General features: G+C 47.0%; 1 protein-coding gene across 1 annotated transcript in view; it reads left to right on the forward strand.

Moving 5' to 3' along the window:
- The window catches only part of STXBP6 (syntaxin binding protein 6), a 61734-nt gene that overhangs the window by 16228 nt on the left and 23867 nt on the right, over positions 1-21639 (forward strand). The gene's annotated exons all lie outside the window — the stretch shown is intronic.

A 21639-nucleotide genomic window follows, 5' to 3' on the forward strand; every position in this document is an offset into this window, starting at 1 on the left:
ACTGGCACAGGTTGCCCAGGGAGGTGGTGGAAGCCTCATCCCTGGAGGTTTTTGCAGCCAGGCTGGATGTGGCTGTGAGCAACCTGCTGTAGTGTGAGGTGTCCCTGATAACTGCAGGGGAGTTGGAACTAGATGATCCTTGAGGTCCCTTCCAAAACTAGTAATTATGTGATTCTCCCTGCAAGCTTTGCCTCCAGCCCAATTGGATGTTTGCTGTTTCTGTTAGGTTTTGTGAACTGTCCATGATGTGTTAGTGTCTCTTAGGAGATCAAAAGGCTTCATTCAGCTGATTTCTGTAGTATTCGATTAAAGCACTCCTGGCACTTGCTGGTTGGCTCTGTACAGGCAGTTGCAGAAGGGCACCCTCATGGGGATGAACTTCTTCCTAATATCCAATCTGAATCTACCCACTTCCAGTTTTGTTCCATTCCCCCCAGTCCTTATCACTCCCTGACACCCTAAAAAGTCCCTCCCCAGCTTTCTTCGGATACTGGAGGGCCACAATTAGGTCTCCTCAGAGCATTCTCTTCTCCAGGCTAAGCAAGCCCAGCTCCCTCAGCCTCTCCTCATAGGGCTGTGTTCCAAACCCCTCACCAACTTCATTGCCCTTCTCTGGACGTGTTCAAGTATCTCAACATCCTTCCTAAACTGAGGGGCCCAGAACTGGACACAGTACTCAAGGTGTGGCCTAACCAGTGCAGTATACAGGGGCAGAATGACCTCCCTGCTCCTGCTGGCCACACTGTTCCTGGTGCAGGCCAGGATGCCATTGGCCCTCTTGGCCGCCTGGGCACACTGCAGGCTCATGTTCAGCCTACCATCAACCAGCACCCCCAGGTCCCTCTCTACCTGTCCGCTCTCCAGCCACTCTGACCCCAGCCTGTAGCTCTGCATGGGGTTGTTGTGGCCAATGTGCAGAACCCGGCACTTGGATGTGTTCAGTTGTTTTTCCCAAGGACAGAAATGGTGTTTAGAGGATAGATTTTGGTTTAACTGTGCACATAATATGACTACAGGAAGGACTGGATGGAGTCAGTGCTCAATAAAATATTGAAATATTAATCTAATATATTCATAGGCAGCTTTCTCAAGCTGTGTCTTGACTCTGAGCTTGAGCTGTCAAAGCAATCTGACTCAGAGCACACGTAGAAGGTCCTAGAATAGGAATAACTTGACTGGCATGTACTTTAAGATGTTATTTTTACTGAACCAGGAGTTTCATAATCTAATTACCAATACTCCTGAAACAAAGGCAGTTCCCACCTAGCTGCTAAGTTGATTGTAAACTGGCATAAGGGGTAATCTGTAAACCAGAGGGCTAGACTGGCCAATTCTAAGGTTTTCAGTATAAAACCAAGAATTATCACACATTTTAGGTTCTTTGACACTGTGGATACAACTTTTACAGGAATTAGTTTTGTGTTACTGGATACTGTGTCCAGCTTTGGAACCCTCAACACAGGCAGGATATGGAGCTGATGGAGTGGGTCCAGACAAGGGCCATGAAGATGAATAGGGGGCTGGAACACCTCTGCTACGAGGACAGGCTGAGGGAGCTGGGGATGTTCAGCCTGGAGAAGAGAAGGCTCTGGGGACACCTAATAGCAGCCTAACAGTACCTGAAGGGGCTACAAGATGGATGGAGAGAGATGTTTACTAAGGCCTGCCAAAGGGGCAGTGGTTTGAAATGAGAGAAGAACAGATTTAGGTTGGATGTTAGGAAGAAGTTCATGAGGTTAGTGGAAGACTGGAACAGGTTGTCCAGGGAGGTAGTTGAGGCCCCATTCCTGGAGATTTTTAGTGTGAGGCTCAGCAAGGCTCTGGGAAACCTGATCTAGTGGTGGATGGCACTGCTGACTGCAGAGGGGGGATTAGACGAGATGACCTTTGATGGTCCCCTCCATCCCAAACCATTCCTTGATAGTGAGTGGCAATCATAATGTAGCTGATTGCAGGATTATGGGTGAAGGGAGTAGCAGGAGTAGATTCAAATGTGCCACAAAGAAAACCAGTCACTGAGAATTATGCTGGCTGTAGAACATCCAAGATGTGGTTAAGCAGGGTGTCAAGGTAGTAGTTCTGTATATTTTAAATACCATGAGGGTCTGCAGGATTCTCTTCACCACTACAATATCATATGAAGGAAAACCAATCCAAACAATGAAAGAATAGAAGCAGTGAATAATCTTGCATTCCCTTGGGTAATGAATTGAACACCTGGCTGAGGAAGGTTAAAGGAGATGAATTTACTGAACTGATGCATTTCAATACATGCAAACCCTGTATTCATAGAATCATAGAATCAGCCAGGTTGGAAAAAACCTGAGAGATCATCAAGTCCAACCTATCATCTAATACCTAACACCTCCTGACAACTAAACCATGGCTCCATGTGCCACATCCAATCCCCTTTTGAACATCTCCAGTGATGGTGACTCCACCACCTCCCTGGGCAGCACATTCCAGGGGAGGTTCAGGCTAGATGTTAGGAAAAAGTTCTATACAGAGAGAGTGATTGCCCATTGGAATGGGCTGCCTGGGGAGGTGGTGGAGTCACCATCATTGGAGGTTTTCAGGAGGAGACTTGATGGGGTGCTTGGTGCCGTGGGTTAGTTGTTTGGGCGGTGTTGGATTGGTTGATGGGTTGGACGTGATGATCTTGAAGGTCTCTTCCAACCTGGTTTGTTCTATGTATTCTATATATTCTATTCCAATGGCCAATCTCTCTTTCTGGGAGGAACTTTCTCCTCACCTCAAGCCTAAACTTCCCCTGGCACAGCTTGAGACTGTGTCCTCTTGTTCTAGTGCTGGTTGCCTGGGAGAAGAGACCAACCCCCACCTGGCTACAACCTCCCTTCTGGTAGTTGTAGAGAACAAGAAGGTCTCCCCTGAGCCTTCTCTTCTCCAGGCTAAGCAACCCCAGCTCCCTCAGCCTCTCCTCACAGGGCTGTGCTCAAGGCCTCTCCCTGGCTTTGTTGCCCTTCTCTGGACACGTTCAAGTGTCTCAATGTCCTTCTTAAACTGAGGGGCCCAGAACTGGACACAAGACTCAAGGTGTGGCCTAACCAGTACTGAGTGAAGGACAGAATGACTTCCCTGCTCCTGCTGGCCACAGTGTTAGTGTGTATTAGTGAGGTCTAGAGTCTGAAAAGGGTTGTAATATTTGAGCAGCAAAAGGGGATTCCTATGGACATCTCTAGAAATATTGGGTGTGCTTAGAAAGCAAATCCTGAGTAGTACTCTGTGTGTTTACCATTCCTCCTGTTCACCCTTGGGATTGTTTTGTTGCTCTGAAGTGCAGAGAATGTTACTAAAATGACTTTGTTGTCTTCCCAGTGTTTTACATCTTGTACCAGTTAGTGCTTGATTTACCATTCACAGTGATAACTCCTGAAGAGCTGAATTCTGTTGTCTTCCAGGTTCTCTGTGTTAGTTTTTTGAGGTGCACTGTCCAAGGAATGTGTTGTGGTGTCAGGAAGCTTAACCCAGGCGAGGAGGGGTTGAGATAGGAAAAAGAGCTATAATTTTAAATGCAGCCAGGGTATCCTGCTGGCAGTAGAGCTGATCTATAAAAATAGGTGGCTACTGCCATATCTGGTTCAACCAAGCCTGATTTTGTTTTATATCTGGTATACATTTGTTCAGAGCATTGTTAGAGCTATCACAGAGTTGGCTGGATGTCTGTTGTGCTTCGCCTGCTGTTGGATTGTGTTTGAGCTTGGTAATAGTGTTCCCCAGGGGTGATTGCACCCTCAGGGGGTGGTTCTTTTTTTAGATAAGGCATTTACATTTATTATTCTAGGAAACTTTAACTCCTTCTTTGTAGAAATGTTTTAAAATAGAATAGAATTAACCAGGTTGGAAAAGACCTTTGAGAACCATGGCACCAAGCGCCCCATCCAGTCCCCTCGTAAACACCTCCAGTGATGGTGACTCCACCACCTCCCTGGGCAGCACATTCCAATGGCCAATCTCTCTTGCTGGGAAGAATTTCTTCCGAGCATCCAGCCTAAACCTCCCCTGGCACAGCTTGAGACTGTGTCTTCTTGTTCTGGTGCTGGTTGCTGGTTGCAGTCCTGGAGAACAGAAGTTTCCATTTTCCTGGTAGTAACTTCCAGGTCCCAATAATACTGCCACTGCACTTCTCATCTGGAAAACCTTTCTTGGAAGATTATCCTGTGGTTATCCTGTAAGGTCTTGCTTTTCACATTCCTACTTGACTGTGCTTTCAGAACTGTTTGCTTTCAGGTGTAGATCATATATATAAACACTAAAGAACAAACCCCAAGCTCTACATCCTGTTACGTGGAACCTTCACCTGTGACAAGTGTACTGTATCTCTGATCCCATAATGTTAAATCATTCAACACCAAGATCCCTCTTGCAACCTGGGCACTCAGTCTACAGATAAGCACTGTTTATCATACTGCAGGAATAAAAGGTAATCATTTCCCACTCATTCATTACTGTAATTTTTAACTCTACAGGATCATGGAGTCAGCATCCCTGGAGGTGTTCCAAAGAGGATTAGATGTGGCACTTGGAGCCATGGTTTAGTTGTCAGGAGGTGTTAGGAATTAGGTAATAGGTTGGACTTGATGATCTTTTCCAACCTGGTTAATTCTATTTTCTTTTCTTTTCTTTTCTATTCTATTCTATTCTATTCTATTCTATCCTATCCTATCCTATCCTATCCTATCCTATCCTATCCTATCCTATCCTATCCTATTCTATTCTCTGAGGTCTTTTCCAGCCTGGTGGATTGTATGATTCTATGATCATCCAAATGATGATCACTCTTGACCTTGTCTTGCCCATGTTATGTATTCCACCTTCATAGGAGCTTTCAAGATGCAGCTGCTTCTTATGTTACTAAATCCTTTTCATTGCATATTCTTTAAAGAGGGATAAATGCAACAGGTACTAGGGCCACGAAGATGATCCGAGGGCTGGAACACCTCTGCTATGAGGAAAGGCTCAGGGAGCTGGGATTATTCAGCCTAGAGAAGTGAATGCTCCAGGGGGAACTTAGAGCTGTAGGGATCCTACAGGAAGGCTGCAGGGGGAGGTTTCATCAGGGTGTCTAGCAACAGGACAAGGGGGGACAGTTTGAAGTTGAGGAAGAGTAGGTTTAGGCAGAATCTCACAGAATCACAGAATTGTTAGGGTTGGAAGGGACCCTAAGGATCATCTAGTTCCAACCCCACTGCCATGGGCAGGAGCACCTCACACTAGAGCAGGTTGCTCACAGCCACATCCAGCCTGGCCTTCAAAACCTCCAGGGATGAGGCTTCCACTACCTCCCTGGGCAACCTGTGCCAGGCTCTCACCACCCTCAGGGGGAACAACTTCTTCCTAACACCCTATCTGAATCTACCCATTTCTAGTTTTGCTCCATTCCCCCCAGTCCTACCACTCCATGGCACCCTAAAAAGTCCCTCCCCAGCTTGGTTTGGGTTGGGTTGGGTTTTTTTTGTTTGCTTATGGAAGTGTCTTGCTCATATGTGTGTGCTTCATGGGTAGGAAAGCAAGCTGTGTAGCTTGAAGGTCTTTTATTACTTCAGAGATGACCTTTCTGCAAGGTCTTTTTGAAATGAAATTAATAGCTCTTATGTCTGGACAATTTGATAAACACAGAAGGGTGGAAAGGTTTCTGCCTCTTTTTTAGCTCACTCTTTGAATTCCTAATGAGCCTGAGAGTCCAAGTAGCTGTGAAACATCACTTGGCTGATGATGCATCTCAGCTCTCTGAAGAGAAATTGATTTGGTTCAGTTGTTTACTTTAAAGTAATCTGATGTTAGTTATTTTCCTGCAGTCTTGCTGCTCGTGTTCAGTACCTGTCCATCTGGGGATGATCTCACTTATCAAAATACAACTGAGTCAAATGTCCCTCTAAAATGTAATTACTATTCCCATGGTATTGTGCAGTAATTTTTGAGCAATTGTAAACTATTGGACTGTCCTTTAACCAATCTGGTCATCAGTACTGTATTTGAGTACAGCTGAGTTTGACTAGAGAGGGTAAGATGAGAAGCTCAACAGGAGCTCTCAGTGTGCACTTGCAGCCCAGAAAGCCAATCAGATCCTGGGCTGCATCATGAGAAGTGTGGCCAGCAGGTTGGGGAAGGTGATTCTCCCCCTCTACTCAGCTCTGCTGAGACTCCACCTGGAGTACGGCCTCCAGTTCTGGAGCCCGTAGTACAAGAGGCATATGGAGGTGCTGGAAGGTGTCCAGAGAAGAGCCATGAGGATGAGCAGAGGGCTGGAGCTCCTCTGCTGTGAGGAGGGGCTGAAGGAGTTGGGGCTGCTCAGTCTGGAGAAGAGAAGGCTCTGAGGTGACCTAATTGTGGCCTTCCAGGATCTGAAGGGGGCTACAAGAAAGCTGGGGAGGGACATCTCAGGTAGTGATAGGACTAGGGGGAATGGAATGAAGCTGGAGGTGGGGAGATTCAGGCCCGACATGAGGAGGAAGTTCTTCAGCATGAGAGTGGTGAAGCCCTGGAATGGGTTGTCCAGGGAGGTGGTTGGGGTGCCATCCCTGGAGGTGTTTAAGCCCAGGCTGGATGAGGCTGTGGCCAGCCTGATCTAGTGTGGGGTGTTCCTGCCCATGGCAGGGGGGTTGGAACTAGATGATTCTTGTGGTCCCTTCCAACCCTGACTGATGCTATGATACTAGCACAGTAAGATAAAACTCTTCAAACCCCATGTACCAGTGTATGCTGGGGGCTGAGCTGTTGGAGAGCAAGGAGAGAAGGACCTGGGAGTCTTGGTGGACAACAGGGTTACCAAAAGCCAGCAATGTGCTGCCCAGGGAGGTGGTGCAGTCATCATCACTGGAGGTGTTGAGGAAGAGACTTGACGGTGCTTGGTGCCATGGTTTAGTTGATTAGGTGGTGTTGGGTGATAGGTTGGACTCGAGCATCTCAAAGGTCTCTTCCAAGCTGGTTAATTCTATTCTATTGTATTTTAATGTGCCCTTGTGGCTGTTAACAATATGATTCTGCTGTAAATTGTTCAGAGTGGTGAACCCTTTTAGTGAGAAGCAAACCCTGTGGCTTGTGGGGTTTTTTTTAAGTATGAAACTGAGAACTTGACTTAAATGATCAGAGAAATAAAGTACTCAGATTTATCATTCCTTTTGCATTTAATTTTCATTTCACTTCTCTCGCCAGCTTGTAACCCAGTTCTGAAACTGAAATGAATTTTCTCAGCAAGGTACTATGAGGTAAAATGAAGATTTGATAAATAGGATTTGTGTTTGTAGGGATTTGCTTCTTCTGTGGAAAAACAGTGAAATCTGGGGAGTTTTTTTTCCTCTTCTGTGTGTGGCCAGCAGGAGCAGGGCAGTCATTCTGCCCTGTACTCAGCACTGCTTAGGCCACACCTTGAGTACTGTGTCCAGTTCTGGGCCCCTCAGTTTAGGAAAGATCTTGAGTTGCTGAATGTGTCCAGAGAAGGGCAACAAAGCTGGGGAGGGGTTTGGAGCACAGCCCTGTGAGGAGAGGCTGAGGGAGCTGGGGTTGCTTAGCCTGGAGAAAAGGAGGCTCAGAGGAGACTGGCACCAGAACAAGAGGACACAGTCTCAAGCTGTGCCAGGAGAGGCTTAGGCTGGATGTGAGGAAGAAATTCTTCCCAGCAAGAGAGATTGGCCTTTGGAATATGCTGCCCAGGGAGGTGGTGGAGTCACCATCACTGGAGGTGTTTAAAAAGGGACTGGATGAGGTGCTTTTTGCCATGGTTTAGTTGATTAGATGGTGTTGGGTGATAGGTTGGACTTGATGATCTCAAAGGTCTTTTCCGACATGGTCTGGTCTATTCTATTCTTATTCTATTCCATTCCATTCCATTCCATTCCATCTTTTTTCATTTCAAAGGAATTTAACTAATAACATACCCAACTTTTATAGAGGGAAAAGCTGGTGGAACTCTCTGTAACCTCCTTTGTGAGGACAGAGACAGAAGCCAGCTAGATGTTGCTTTAAGTTAACCTCTTTCTCTTTAAATGCCTGCTTCTGTGAAAGAAACAAAACATTTAATTGATTCATTAGTTCTCTTTTTGGGTACAAAAGTTGATTCCCAGCATTTAAGCACTGGCCAGCACATCCAGAGAGGTGATTCTGCCCCTTTACTCTGCTCTGCTAAAGCCTCACCTGGAGTCCTGTGTCCAGCTCTGAAGCCCTCAACACAGGCAGGATGTAGACCTGATGGAGCAGGTCCAGAGGAGAGCCACCAAAATGATCATGGGGTTGGAACACCTCTGCTACAAAGGCTGAGGGAGCTGGGGTTGTTCAGTCTGGAGAAGAGAAGGTTTCAGGGAGAAGTAATAGCAGCCTGCCAGTACCTGAATGGGGCTAGAAGGTGGCTGCAGAGGGACTGTTTACAAAGGCCTGCAGTGACAGGACGAGGGGCAGTGGTTTGCAATGACAGAAGAGGAGATTTAGATTTGATGTAAGGAAGAAGATCTTTGGAACACTGGGAGAGGGTTCACAAGGAGGTAGTTGAGGCCCTGTCCCTGGAGATCCTCAGTGTGAGGCTCAACAAGGCTCTGAGCTACCCGATCTAGTTGAGGATGTCCCTGCTGAGTGCAGGGGGGTTGGACTAGGTGACCTTTGGAGGTCCCTTCCAACCCAAACCATTCTGTGATTTTGTGAACCACATCTGTAAACCTCAATTATAAAGCAGGTCTTGGTATAGTGTAACGAGCTCTTCCAGGCTGGAAGGTACTGTGTGGGGCAGAGGAGGGCAAGGAAGCTGTGAAAGGCCTGGAGAAGAAATCTGGTGAAGAGAGACTGAAGGAGCTGGGGATGGTTAGTGTGAGACAGGAGGCTGAGGGCATACCTCACTGCTCTCTACAGCTCCCTGAAAGGAGGTTGTGGAGAGGCTGCTGCTGGTCTATTCTCACAGGGAATTAGTGACAGAACAAGAGGAACAGCCTCAAGCTGTGACTGGGCAGGGTTAGGCAGGACATTAGGAAACATTTTCCCCATCCAGAGTGGTCAGGGATTGGAATGTGCTGCCCAGGGAGGTGGTGGAGTCCCCAAGCCTGGATGTGTTCCAAGGTGGTTTGGATGTGGTGCTTGGGGCTATGGTTTAGGGATGAGCCTTGCAGAGCAGGGTTCTGGGTTGGACTTGGTGATCCTGGGGGTCTGTTCCAACCTGAATGTTTCTGTGAGTCTGTGTGGCTGTGAGCAACCTGCTCTAGTGTGAGGTGTCCCTGCCCATGGCAGGGGCTTTGTAGCTAGATGATCCTTGAGGTCCCTTCCAACCCTAACAATTCTATCATTCTATAAAGCATTTATTTATTACTGAGGCAGGACACAGTTTGACACTGTGAAGTTGAAATCTTCCTCAGCTTATACAAACAAAAAGATTAGCCTTAAGCCATGTGTAGAATACAATGGCTTGGAATTGCTTTCCTCCTGAAACATCAGCCAGAGATGTGGAGCTCTGACATAGTTGTCTCTTGATGGCTGAGGACGGCTGGCTGTGAACTGGCATGGAAGAGAGCTGTTAAGGGAAAACAGATTGTGCCAGAGCTTCTTGTCATGTTCTGCTTTTATCTTGACGTTAGAAGGTTGTCATGCCATTGTCACAGGGCTCTGATAGGAAAGGGAAGTGTTAGAAGTCTGAGCTCTGCAGACAGCAGTGGTGTGCAGCACAAGCATGCGGCTCGGTTAATCATTGATCAGCAGCGCGATGTGGGCTGCAGGCCTGAATTTCTCAGCCCTACTTCCTCCAACTGCACAGAGCTAAGCCCAGTAAAGTAAATAACCTTTGATCTGAAATGAAACAGACTTTCATTTGCTTATACCAGCATGCTTTTACAGTATTTCCATTGCTCAGCATCTTGCTTTAGCCATTTTGAATACCTTAAGGACTTCACCTGGAGTACTGCATCCAGTTCTGGAGCCCCTATCACAGGAAGGATCTGAAGGTGCTGGAAAGTGTCCAGAGAAGGGCCACGAGGATGAGGACAGACTGCTATGAGGACAGACTGAGAGCGTCGGGGCTGTTCAGTCTGGAGAAGTCAGAAGGCTCTGAGGAGACCTTATTGTGGCCTTCCAGTATCTGAAGGGGGCTACAAGAAAGTTGGGGAGGGACTTTTTAGGGTGTCAGGGAGTGATAGGACTGGGGGGAATGGAGCAAACCTAGAAATGGGGAGAAAAAAGGCTCTGGAGTTGCTATGCACTGCTGTAGTTCAAGTCCAAGGCCATTCTGTTAACATCTTAAATACCAAATTTCAACATAGTTTGGAGCCCTTGAGAATCATATTGGCACATTTCAACTAATTTACAGTAAGGACAGCAGATATATTTTATTCTTTGCTGCATCATTTAGCTGCTGTTACCAATGAGTATTTATGAATGTCTCTAACAGGGCAATTACAGGCAGCAGACAAGCCAACACTTAGGGTGATTTTTGGCTCTGAGCTATGCAGTGGGAAGAAGCCATCAACAGCAAATTTGTAAGCAATGAGGCTTAGAATAATAGAATATATTAATCCTATGTATTAGAGAGCAAGAGAATCAAGCAGTTGCTTTACTGTGCACACACTATTGGATTAGACACAGAAGCTTTCATTCAGGGATGGGAATTGTCTCATTTACAGACACACAAAGCAGAGAATAAGAAAGAAACTCCAAAAAGTCATAGCCAAGCCCACAAAATGCTTTAAAGGGCAAATACTAATTCAAAACAAAAGGCACATAAGAATAGAGTAGAGTAAAATAGAATAGAATAGAACAGAGTAAACCAGGTTGGAAGAGACCTTTGAGATCATCGTGTCCAACCCATCATCAAACGCCATCTAGTCAACTAAACCATGGCACCATGACTTGCATACTAATTAATTTCATACAAGAAAAATAGGAATCAGTGAGTTCTATGTGGAAATTCCAGTTGTTGAGTCCTGCTGTTTGGAGAATCTTCTCTGTGTTGAGGTACCTGTAAAACTGTTCTTTACCAGGAGGGTGGTGGAACACTGGAACAGGTTGTCTGGGGAGCTGATTGAGGCTCCCTCCCTGGAGATATTCAGTGTGAGGCTCCACAGGGCTCTGGGCAACCTGATGTGGTTGAGGATGTCACAGAATCACAGAATTTCAGGAGTTGGAAGGGACCTCAAGAGCCCATTGTGGCAGTTTGAGGCTGTGCCTTTAAGAAAGGGGCACACTGGCTAAATGTTTGTAAAATATTTTGGTATTCTAAACGAATTTCATTGGTAGGATTGTGGGAGGTCAGATTGGACCCGGGGGAGCTGGGAACTTTCTCTCAGTCTTCCTTCCTTCACTGTCCCTTTCAGCTGGATCTGCTTCTGGGCTTCTTGCCAAGAGATAAGAACTAACTCCTTCCCTGTAACAGGCCTGTCCGCTTCTTCCCCTGTCCTGTTAACCGTCCACATCTCTACCTCTTTTGGGGGAGAAGGGAGGTAGGGGGGTGAAGGGGGCACAGGGGGAAGCCCCCTCTGTGGGGGGTCTGGTTTCTGGTTGAGTTCATTTGCTGTATATTCCTGTATATATTGTAAAATACCTGTATTTGTTGTGTTACATAGATTCTGTTTCCTTGTAAAATATAATCTCATTTCTCCGACTGGGTTTAGCTGTGGTCTCTTTCTCAGTGGGGGAGGGAAAGCAGAGCCTTTCCTTTCAAACCACCACACCCATCCAGTCCAACCCCCCTGCCAGAGCAGGGTCACCTAGAGCAGATGACACAGGAACACATCCAGGAGTGTTTTGAGTATCTCCAGAGAGGGAGACTCCGCAACCCCCCTGGGCAGCCTGCTCCAGGGCTCTGTCACCCTCACAGGGAAAAAAAATTTCCTCATTTTACATGAAACTTCCTCTGCCTCAGCTTCCACCACTGCCCCTTGTGCTGGCATTGGGCATCACCCAGCAGAGCCTGGCTCTCTTGGCACTCACCCTATACATCTTCATAAACATTGATGAGGTCACCTCTCAGTCTCCTCCAAGCTGCAGAGCCCTCAGCTCCCTCAGGTTCTCCTTATAAGGAAGATGTTCTACTCCCTTAATCCTCTTTGTGGCTCTGTGCTGGACTCTCTCAAGCAGCTCACTGTCTTTCCTGAACTGAGTGGCCTAGAACTGGACACACTATTCCAGATGTGGCCTCACCTGTGCAGAGTAGAGGAGGGAGGAGAACCTCTCTCGACCTACTGGTCACATCCCTTCTAATCCATCCCAGAACAGCATTGGCCTTCCTGGCCACAAGAGCACATTGCTGGCTCATGTCCCTGCTGAGTGCAGAGGGGGTTGGACTAGCTGACCTTTGGAGGTCCTTTCCAACCCAGACCATTCTGTGTTTCTGAGTGGAGGGATGGGGAATTTGGTAAAAACATTGTTGGGGTTTTCTTTTACTGAATCCCTGCACTTTGAAGCGCTTGCAGTTTTTCCAGGGCAATCAGCACACACACAAAAATGGCTGTGACATAAACATTAACAATCCAGCATTTGATCAGAAGGAAGTGCTGACACCAGCTGAGTGGAATCAAATAATTGTTAGCTGTTGTCATTTCTGTGTACTTTTAGAGTACATTCAAGCTTTCACTAGAAGCTTAATGTAAATCTTACTTAAATTGAAAGTGCAAATTAGATTTGGTTTGCAAATCTGCTCAGTGCTAGGTCCTTGGACACTAAATTTGGCATTGTTGACCTCACCTGGAGTACTACACTCAGCTCTGGTGCCCTCAACACAGGCAGGACATAGACCTGATGGAGAGGGTCCAGAGGAGGGCCACAAAAATGATGAGGTAGATGGAACACCTCTGCTACAAGGACAGGCTGAGGGAGCTGGGGGTGTTCAGCCTGGAGAAGAAAGACCTCAGAGCAGCCTGACAGTACCTGAAGGGGGCTACAAGAAGGCTACAGAGGGACTGTTTCCAAAGGCCTAGAGTGATAGGATGAGAGGCAATGGTTTGAAATGAGAGAAGAGATTTAGATTGGATGTTAGAAAGGTGAAGCTTGACAAGTCTGTGAGCTACTTGATCGAGTGGAGAATGTCCCTGCTTACTGCAGGGGGCTTAGACTAGATGACCTTTGGGGCTCCCTTCCAACTCAGTCCATTTTATGCTTATATAATTGGTCTGGTTTTATGTGTTAGACCCTGAGGCTTCAATAATTGAGTAATGCTAAAACAGAACATTGCTGAGGGTAAACTATGGATATAGATAATTATGTAGAATAGACACCATAAGACAGAAGATCTCCAGCTCACTGTTTTGCATTGCAACAGGCAATTGATGTATTGGGGCTTGTAGTGGAATCTCAAGTAAGGCTAACATCACTCAGTTATCTCATGGGAAGGCAGTCATGGAAAAGTGTAGCACAGCTTTTAATGCTCTGCATTTCTCTTCTTGCAGGCAGATCTGATAATTTGCATTGCAGAGGTGGGACTGTTGGGCTCAGGGCAAGAGCTGGGAGGCCCACAGGGCTGGAAGGTGTGGGTCTCTGTCTCCTCAGAGGTTCAGAGTTTAACTGGCCAGCCATGGGTGACATGGTACAGAGGCTGATCTTGGAGCCTAGCCTGGGTCATGCCCTGGTCTATGACTAGGGCAACAGGATGTGTTGTGCTTCCCTTAGGTTTAAAAGTGGTACCAAGTTGGAGGGGAGTAATTGATATGCAGGGAGAGAGGCAGGACTTAGAGTAATCTGACTTTAGGTGAGGGAATGGATGATAGGAACTTAGAATCCTAGAATTGTTAGGGTTGGAAAGGACCTCAAGGATCATTTCTTCCTAACATCCAGTCTGAATCTACCCATTTCCAGTTTTGTTCCATCCCCCCCAGTCCTGTCACTCCCTGACACCCTAAAAAGTCCCTCCTCAGCTTTCTTGGAGCCCCCTTCAGATACTGGAAGGCCACAATTAGGTCTCACCTGAGCCTTCTCCTCTCCAGACTGCATAGCCCCAACTTCCTCAGTCTGTCCTCATAGTAGAGCAGCTCCAGCCCTCTGATCATCCTTGTGGCCCTTCTCTGGTCACCTTCCAGCACCTCCAGATCCTTCCTGTACTAGGGGCTCCAGAACTGGACACAGTGCTCCAGGTAGGGTCTCAGCAGAGCAGAGTAGAGGGGGAGAATCACCTCCCTTGACCTGCTGGCTCTGCTTCTCTTGATGCAGCCCAGGATGTGACTGGCTTTCTGGGCTGCAAGTGCTCACTGTTGGCTCATATTGAGCTTCTCATCCCCCCAGCTTCCCCAGGTCCTTTTCTCCAGGGCTGTTTTCCAGCCAGTCCCTGCTCATCAATGCTTGGGATGACATTCGGCCAAGACAAATGCGAAATCTTATACCTGGGCTGGAATAATCCATAGCTCAGTTGGGGGCTGGCTGACTGACTGAGTCAGGAGTAGCCTCTTCAGAAAGACAGGCTGGACAAGTGGCAGTTGGCCACCCTTGCAGCAGTGCAGACGAACTGCATGTTGAGCTCCATTAGCAGGAGCGTAGCCTGCAGGTAGCAGCAGCGATTCTGAGCATATGGGGCTGCATCTGGAAGCCTACCTTCAGGCTCCGAGTGCAAGGCACCTACTGTTCAACTTCAGAGTCTAGCATGAGTTAGCTAAGGTATTTGGGAAGCTGTAGCATATGGCAGGAGGAGAGGCTGAGAAAACTGGGTTTGTTTTAAAAGATCAGAAGACAAGGTATGGGGGAATCTCATTGCAGCCCTCCACTGCCTTATGTCTTAAGCTTGTTGAAAAGGCAGAACTAGATCCTTCTTAGCTGGCTACAGTGGCAAACGAGGAGGAGAAGTTAACAAGTCACAGCTGGGGAAATCCCACTGGGTTAGAAGGGAAAAGTTGAAAAAACCCAAGTATATCTATGACTATGGGAAAGTTTCACACTGGGCTTGACTATGGTTTGCCATTAGGCAGCATCACTGAACGCTGTTGTTTGCCCTGCTTCAAGATGACCTTAAGAAGTCTGTTTCCAGTCTGTGATTCCATGTTGAATAAACAAGCAGGTGGCAGTGGAGGATCTCCAGCATGTTTAGACAAAGTAATGCCAGTCTGTCACGAAACTGCAAATATTGGGGAAGTCTGAGTGTTGTATACAATAGAAGCTTCTTCAAACCCCAGGAATGGAAATAGAACAAGCAGAAAAACCTTTCTGGAGGAAGAGGAAGGAATTAGGTTTAGGCTAAATCTCTTCTTGAATGTTTGGGGTGCCTCTGGGTGCACCTGGGTCAGGGCAAACCCAAGCACCAATACAGGCTGGGCAGGGACCGGCTTGAGAACAGCCCTGAAGAAAAGGCCTTGGGGGTGCTGGTGGTTGAGAAGCTCAACAGAACCAGCAGTGAGCACTTGCAGCCCCAAGAGCCAACCAGAGCCTGGGCTGCATCAAGAGAAGCACAGCCAGCAGGTTGAGGGAGGTGATTCTCTCCCTCTGCTCCACTCTGGTGAGAGCCCACCTGGAGTACTGTGTCCAGTTCTGGAGTCCTTATTACAAGAGGGATCTAGAGGTGCTGGAAGGTGTCCAGAGAAGGGCCATGAGGATGAGCAGAGAGCTGGAACTCCTCTGCTATGAGGGCAGACTGAGGGAGTTGGGGCTGTTCAGTCTGGAGAAGAGGAGTCTTATTGTGGCCTTCCAGTATCTGAAGGGGGCTACAAGAAAGCAGGGGAGGGACACTTTAGGGTGTCAGGGAGTGATAGGACTGGGGGGAATGGAACAAAAATAGAAAATGGGTAGATTGAGATTGGATGTCAGGAAGAAGCTCTTCCCCATGAGGGTGGTGAGAGACTGGCACAGGTTGCCCAGGGAGGTGGTGGAAGCCTCATCCCTGGAGGTTTCGAAGGCCAGGCTGGATGTGGCTGTGAGCAACCTGCTGTAGTGTGAGGTGTCCCTGCCCATGGCAGGGGGGTTGCAAGTGGATGATCCTTGAGGTCCCTTCCAACCCTAACAACTCTATGATTCTATGATTCTTAAGGCTGTCACTGCTATCAGTGGACTTTTTTTGTTGTTGGTTTTTTTTTCCCCTGAAAATTGAGTTAGGTTATATCTGTTTATTCTGACTTAACTTTAATGACAAATGCATTCCATCAGAGCTAGGATGCTGGTAAAAGCAAGACCTTTAGAGAATATGGTCAAACTAAACTGATTTTATCCTTGCTCTGGATAAGCATTGCCAAATTTTTGCTGCTTGGTCATAAATTTCTCGATGATCCTGCCCAAACTTCAGCATTGAAGTGTAGCAGGGCTGCAACAACATCTTGCTGTGAAGAAAATTGCATTTGATTTTTAACTTCCCAGATGAATCTCCCTCCTGAGCAAATTCCCCAGTAAAGCCTCAGTCAGGGACTCCCATTTTGAAGAAGTGAGAATAATTATTTTCATCTCCTTTGATTGGTCACCTTTGGTTCTTCTGGTGTCTGGCTTGGAAGAAAGCAAATGTGTTTTCCATGCCAAGCATGTTTCCAGGGATTCTTGTAAAACATACAACACAATACAGGATATCCACACTGCTACTCCCAGGGCACTCCAAAAGACTGAATAAAGCAGTCATGAGAGTGAAATGCCCTGGGATGAGAAAGCTGTGCTGTCAGAATTTGCTTTGCAGCTTGTGCATCTCTTTAGAAGTGGTCATATTTATATAACTTCAAGTGTATGCTTATAGGGGGAAAAAAAAACCATACAAAACTAATATCACTCAGTTGTCACATGGGGAGGCAGTCATGGAAAAGTGTAGCACAGCTTTTAATGCTCTGCATTTCTCTTCTTGCAGGCAGATGTGATAATTTGCATTGCAGAGGTGGGACTGTTGGGCTCAGGGCAAGAGCTGGGAGTGCCACAGGGCTGGAAGGTGTGGGTCTGTGTCTCCTCGGTGGTTCAGACTTTAGCTGGCCAGCCATGGGTGACATGGTGCAGAGGCTGATCTTGGAGCCTAGCCTGAGTCATGCCCTGGTGTATGACTAGGGCAACAGGATGTGTTGTGCTTCCCTTAGGTTTAAAAGTGGTACCAAGTTGGAGGGGAGTAATTGATATGCAGGAAGAGAGGCAGGACTAAGAGTAGTCTGACTTTAGGTGGGGGAATGGATGATAGGAACTTAGAATCCTAGAATTGTTAGGGTTGGAAGAGACCTCAAGGATCATCCACTTCCAACCCCCCTGCCATGGGCAGGGACACCTCACACTAGAGCAGGTTGCTCACAGCCACATCCAGCCTGGCTGCAAACACCTCCAGGGATGAGGCTTCCACCACCTCCCTGGGCAACCTGTGCCAGGCTCTCACCACCCTCATGGGGAAGAACTTCTTCCTGACATCCAATCTGAATCTACCCATTTATGATGTTGCTCCATTCCCCCCAGTCCTATCACTCCCTGACACCCTAAAATGTCCCTTCCCAGCTTTCTTAAACACCTCAGGAAGATGACATCCATATTGCTTATCTGGATCTCATTTTTTACTGCAGAGAAGCTAAATGTCAAACAGAAGAATTAAGCCCAGGGAGAGAGTCATGAGCGCTTCCTGCACTCTCAAATCAATGCCTTTCATGGCATTGTGCAGTGAGTACCTAGTGACAACAAGGGGAGCAATCGAGCATGGTGGTAGAGTGGTGCTCCTGGTATCAGTTCTCTTCATGTGCAGCCCCCATTTCTGTATGAGGACATGGTGGGTGACATGGAGGCTGTTGGGGGGTTTACCATTTTTTTTAAAATTCATTTTCCCAGTTTACTCTTTCCCTCCATGTTTGGGGAATTATTTGCCCTCCAGAAGCTCTGTGGCCTAGGGCTTTTCTTGGCACTCCTAGAATCATAAAATCAATAAGGTTGGAAAAGACCTCAAAGATCATCAAGTCCAACCTGTCACCCAGCACCTCATGACTACTAAACCATGGCACCAAGTGCCACATCCAGTCCCCTCTTGAACACCTCCAGGGATGGTGACTCCACCACCTCCCTGGGCAGCACATTCCAATGGCTAACAACTCTCTCTGTGAAGAACTTTCTCCTCACCTCACACCTAAACTTCCCCTGCCACAGCTTGAGACTGTGTCCTCTTGTTCTGGTGCTGGGTACCTGGGAGAAGAGACCAACCCCCACCTGGCTACAACCTCCCTTCAGGGAGTTGTAGACAGCAAGAAGGTCTCCCCTGAGCCTTCTCTTCTCCAGGCTAAGCAACCCCAGCTCCCTCAGCCTCTCCTCACAGGGCTGTGGTTGAGCCATCTCCCGAGCCTCGATGCCCTTCTCTGGACATGTTCAAGAGTCTCAATGTCCTTCTTAAACTGAGGATCTCAGAACTGGACACAGTACTCAAGGTGTGGCCTAACCAGTGCAGTGTACAGGGGCAGAATGACCTCCCTGCTCCTGCTGGCCACACTGTTCCTGATTCAGGCCAGGATGCCATCGTGTAGCACTGACTTTCCTTGTCCTGATACGTGGCTATGTGGTGGGTTGAAAATTGCCTCCAACGTAAAATTGCCATCCCAGCTCAACTGGAAAGCAAATGAAGCTGTACTTACAAGCAAAACTACAATCTAAAATATGAAATACAATGAATATGCCCAAAATAAACAATATTTATATAGAGAGATACAATATATAAACAGTACAAGAGCCTCCCTGGCCATGCCAGGGGGCTACTAATAGCTTCCCACCTCCCTGCTCCCTTCCCTAACTAGCTGTACATGGGACAAAGCACAGCCTAAAACTACCACAGACTGTTGGTGGTAATAACTTACTTTTAATTTGATTGCAGTAGGGCTAATGTCCTCTGTACAACCACCCACCAGGACAGCAGGTAGCTGCACTGCATTAGAGCTCTTCCACCGACGAGCACAGCATGACTGTAAGCTAAGGGGGCACACCTGCTGTTCACACTATCCAGTGTCCTAGTTACAGAACTTCTGAGACAGAGTGAAACTCTATTAAATATTTCAGATCCTTGATTTCTGTGCTCTGTGTTTTCATGTTTTATCTTCAGTTCATTGGGCTTCTTTCTCCTTTCAAACTGCTGCATCGAAGGTGTCCAGAGAAGGGCAAGGAGGCTGGGGAGAGGTCTGGAGCACAGCCCTGTGAGGAGAGGCTGAGGGAGCTGGGGTTGCTTAGCCTGGAGAAGAGTAGGCTCAGGGGAGACCTTCTTGCTGTCTACAAATACCTGAAGGGAGGTTGCAACCAGGTGGGGGTTGGTCTCTTCTCTCCAACAACCAGCACCAGAACAAGAGGACACAGTCTCAAGCTGTGCCAGAGCAGGTTTAGGCTGGAGGTGAGGAGAAAATTCTTCCCAGCAAGAGAGATTGGCCATTGGAATGTGCTGCCCAGGGCGGTGGTGGAGTCACCATCCCTGGAGGTGTTCAAGAGGGGATTGGATGTGGCACTTGAAGCCATGATTTAGTTGTCAGGCGGTGTTAGGTAATAACTTGATGATCTCTGAGGTCTTTTCCAACCTGGTTGATTCTATGATTCATTTATCTGCTTGAAAACACCTTTAGCTTTAACCTTCAAAGGTAGAGGAAATAAGCATCTGAGAAACAATTTATTTCTTTTTCCCTCCCACTTGATGTTAATTTAGCTATGAATGTAAGTGTGTTACTCATACACAGCATCTTCATAAGAAAACAGTTGGTTTGCCCTTCTCAAAGACTGATGGTAGAGCACTGTGTCCAGGAACACTTTGGACGTTGCCTTAAAGAACACACTCTTTGCTCTGTGTGAGTTTCCTTCACCTTATTCTTTGTGCACTGGCAATTCATTTATACATTGACTGACTGTTTTCTGGTAGGAAATTGATCCAATTCAGTTATGCAAAACACACTTCCAGCCCAATAATTCGTAGTTATCTGTGCATTAAACAGTAGTGCTTTTAATAGACATGGCTTTATTTCTGGTCTGGCTTTTTCCTTTGGCTGTTTTGGGTTGAGGTTTTGTTTTGTTTTGCAAAGCAGATACATAGGTTAGATGTGGAACAGTTTTGGTACACCTTAGGCTTACCAGAGGAAGAGTAGTTGTCTTTTTCTGTTGGCTTTGTTTGTTTTGTGGATTTGGGTTCTGTTTGGTTGGGTTTTTTTTCATGAGGTGAGCTCCATCAGGCCAAGTCTAGATGAGACAGTATTCCAAAGCTAATCTGATGACCTGTTTCAAAACAGACATTAGTATGCAATTTCTGTCCAGAGAGCTTAACTGAGAGAACCTGAGTCATTAGCTCAGTTGGCCTTGCCTAGGATGATTAATTATCCTTCAAAAGGCCAATTCAGTTCATAAAATTTGGATGTTGATGTCTTATTTTGTAGCTTTTGAGGTGTGTGCTTCACCCATTATCTCCTGATTCCATTGTTCAACCTCTTAATAAATCCCAGGATATTTTGTTTTAGTGTGTATATTGGATGACCACAAACCAGCAATGGGTCCTTCTGGTCAGGAAGGCCAATGACATCCTGGGGTGTATTGGAAGGGGTATGGTTAGTAGGTTGAAAGAGGTTCTCCTCCCCCTGTACTCTGCCCTGGAATATTGTGTCCAGTTCTGGGCCTCTCAGTTCAAGAAGGACCTCAGGGAACTGCTTGAGAGAGTCCAATACAGAGCCAGAAAGATGCCAAAGGCAGTGGAACATCTTCCTTATGAGGAGAACCTGAGGGAGCTGAGGGCTCTTTAGCTTGGAACAGAAGAGACTGAGGAGTGACCTCATCCATGTTGATAAAGATGTGAAGGGCAGTGTCACAAGGATGGAGCCAGGCTCTGCTCAGTGATGTCCAATGATAGGACAAGGGGCACTGGGTGCAAACTGGAGCAAAGGAGGTTCCATAGGAACGTATGGCAAAATCTTTTCCCTGTGAGGGTGTCAGAGCCCTGGAGCAGGCTGCCCAGAGAGGTTGTGGAGTCTTCTTCTCTGGAGACATTCAAAACCCACCTGGATGCCTTCCTGTGTGACCTGCCCTTGGTGATCCTGCTCTGGTGGTGGACTTGGGCTGGATGAGCTTTGGAGGTCCCTTCCAAGCCCTAACATTCTGTGATTCTGTGAAGTGTTGAAAACAGTGGCTAGTTTCTTACCCTGTGAAGGGGGAGGACTTCTCTCCTTCCTTTGATTGTGAAAGATTTTTAGTAAACACATCTGAATGACTTGTCAGAGAGAGACTATGGTTAGGAGCATGTAATTGCTCTCAATATTTCTTCAGATTTAAAAAGAAACCCCTTTTTCCACACTTGCTGCAAGGTAACACCCACTCAGTGACTTGTGGGGGAATGCTCTGTATTGCAAAGCACCATAATAAGCAGCTAGTGAGAATGCTTCTCCCAGCTGCCAGAGAGCGTCTCCAAGTTGTAAGGACTGCTACACTACTGTCAAGCTGTCAGGGGCTAAATGAAGGGTTTGAAGCCTGTTTGCTGGGTTTGTGGGTAGCTGATATGCTGAAGGTTCTAGAAAGGCTAACGTTTCCTTCAATACCAAGATGCAAAAAGGGGACAGCTAGAGCAGGTTCCCTGTGCACAATGAGTCTTGAGACCTAGAAGGAGAGAAGTGTCATTTTTCAGAGAGGGTGCAGCAGCTGAATTGACTGAATTTCTACCAAAGGCAACTGAGATGTCCAAACACAACTGAGATACCAAGATTGCTGTAAGCTGTTCTCTGGAATACAGAATTAACCAGGTTGGAAAAAACCTTAGAGATCATTGAGTCCAACCTATCGCCCAACGCCATCTAATCAACT

This window comes from Dryobates pubescens, chromosome 5 (genome assembly GCF_014839835.1).
Source record: "Dryobates pubescens isolate bDryPub1 chromosome 5, bDryPub1.pri, whole genome shotgun sequence".
NCBI lineage: Eukaryota > Metazoa > Chordata > Aves > Piciformes > Picidae > Dryobates > Dryobates pubescens.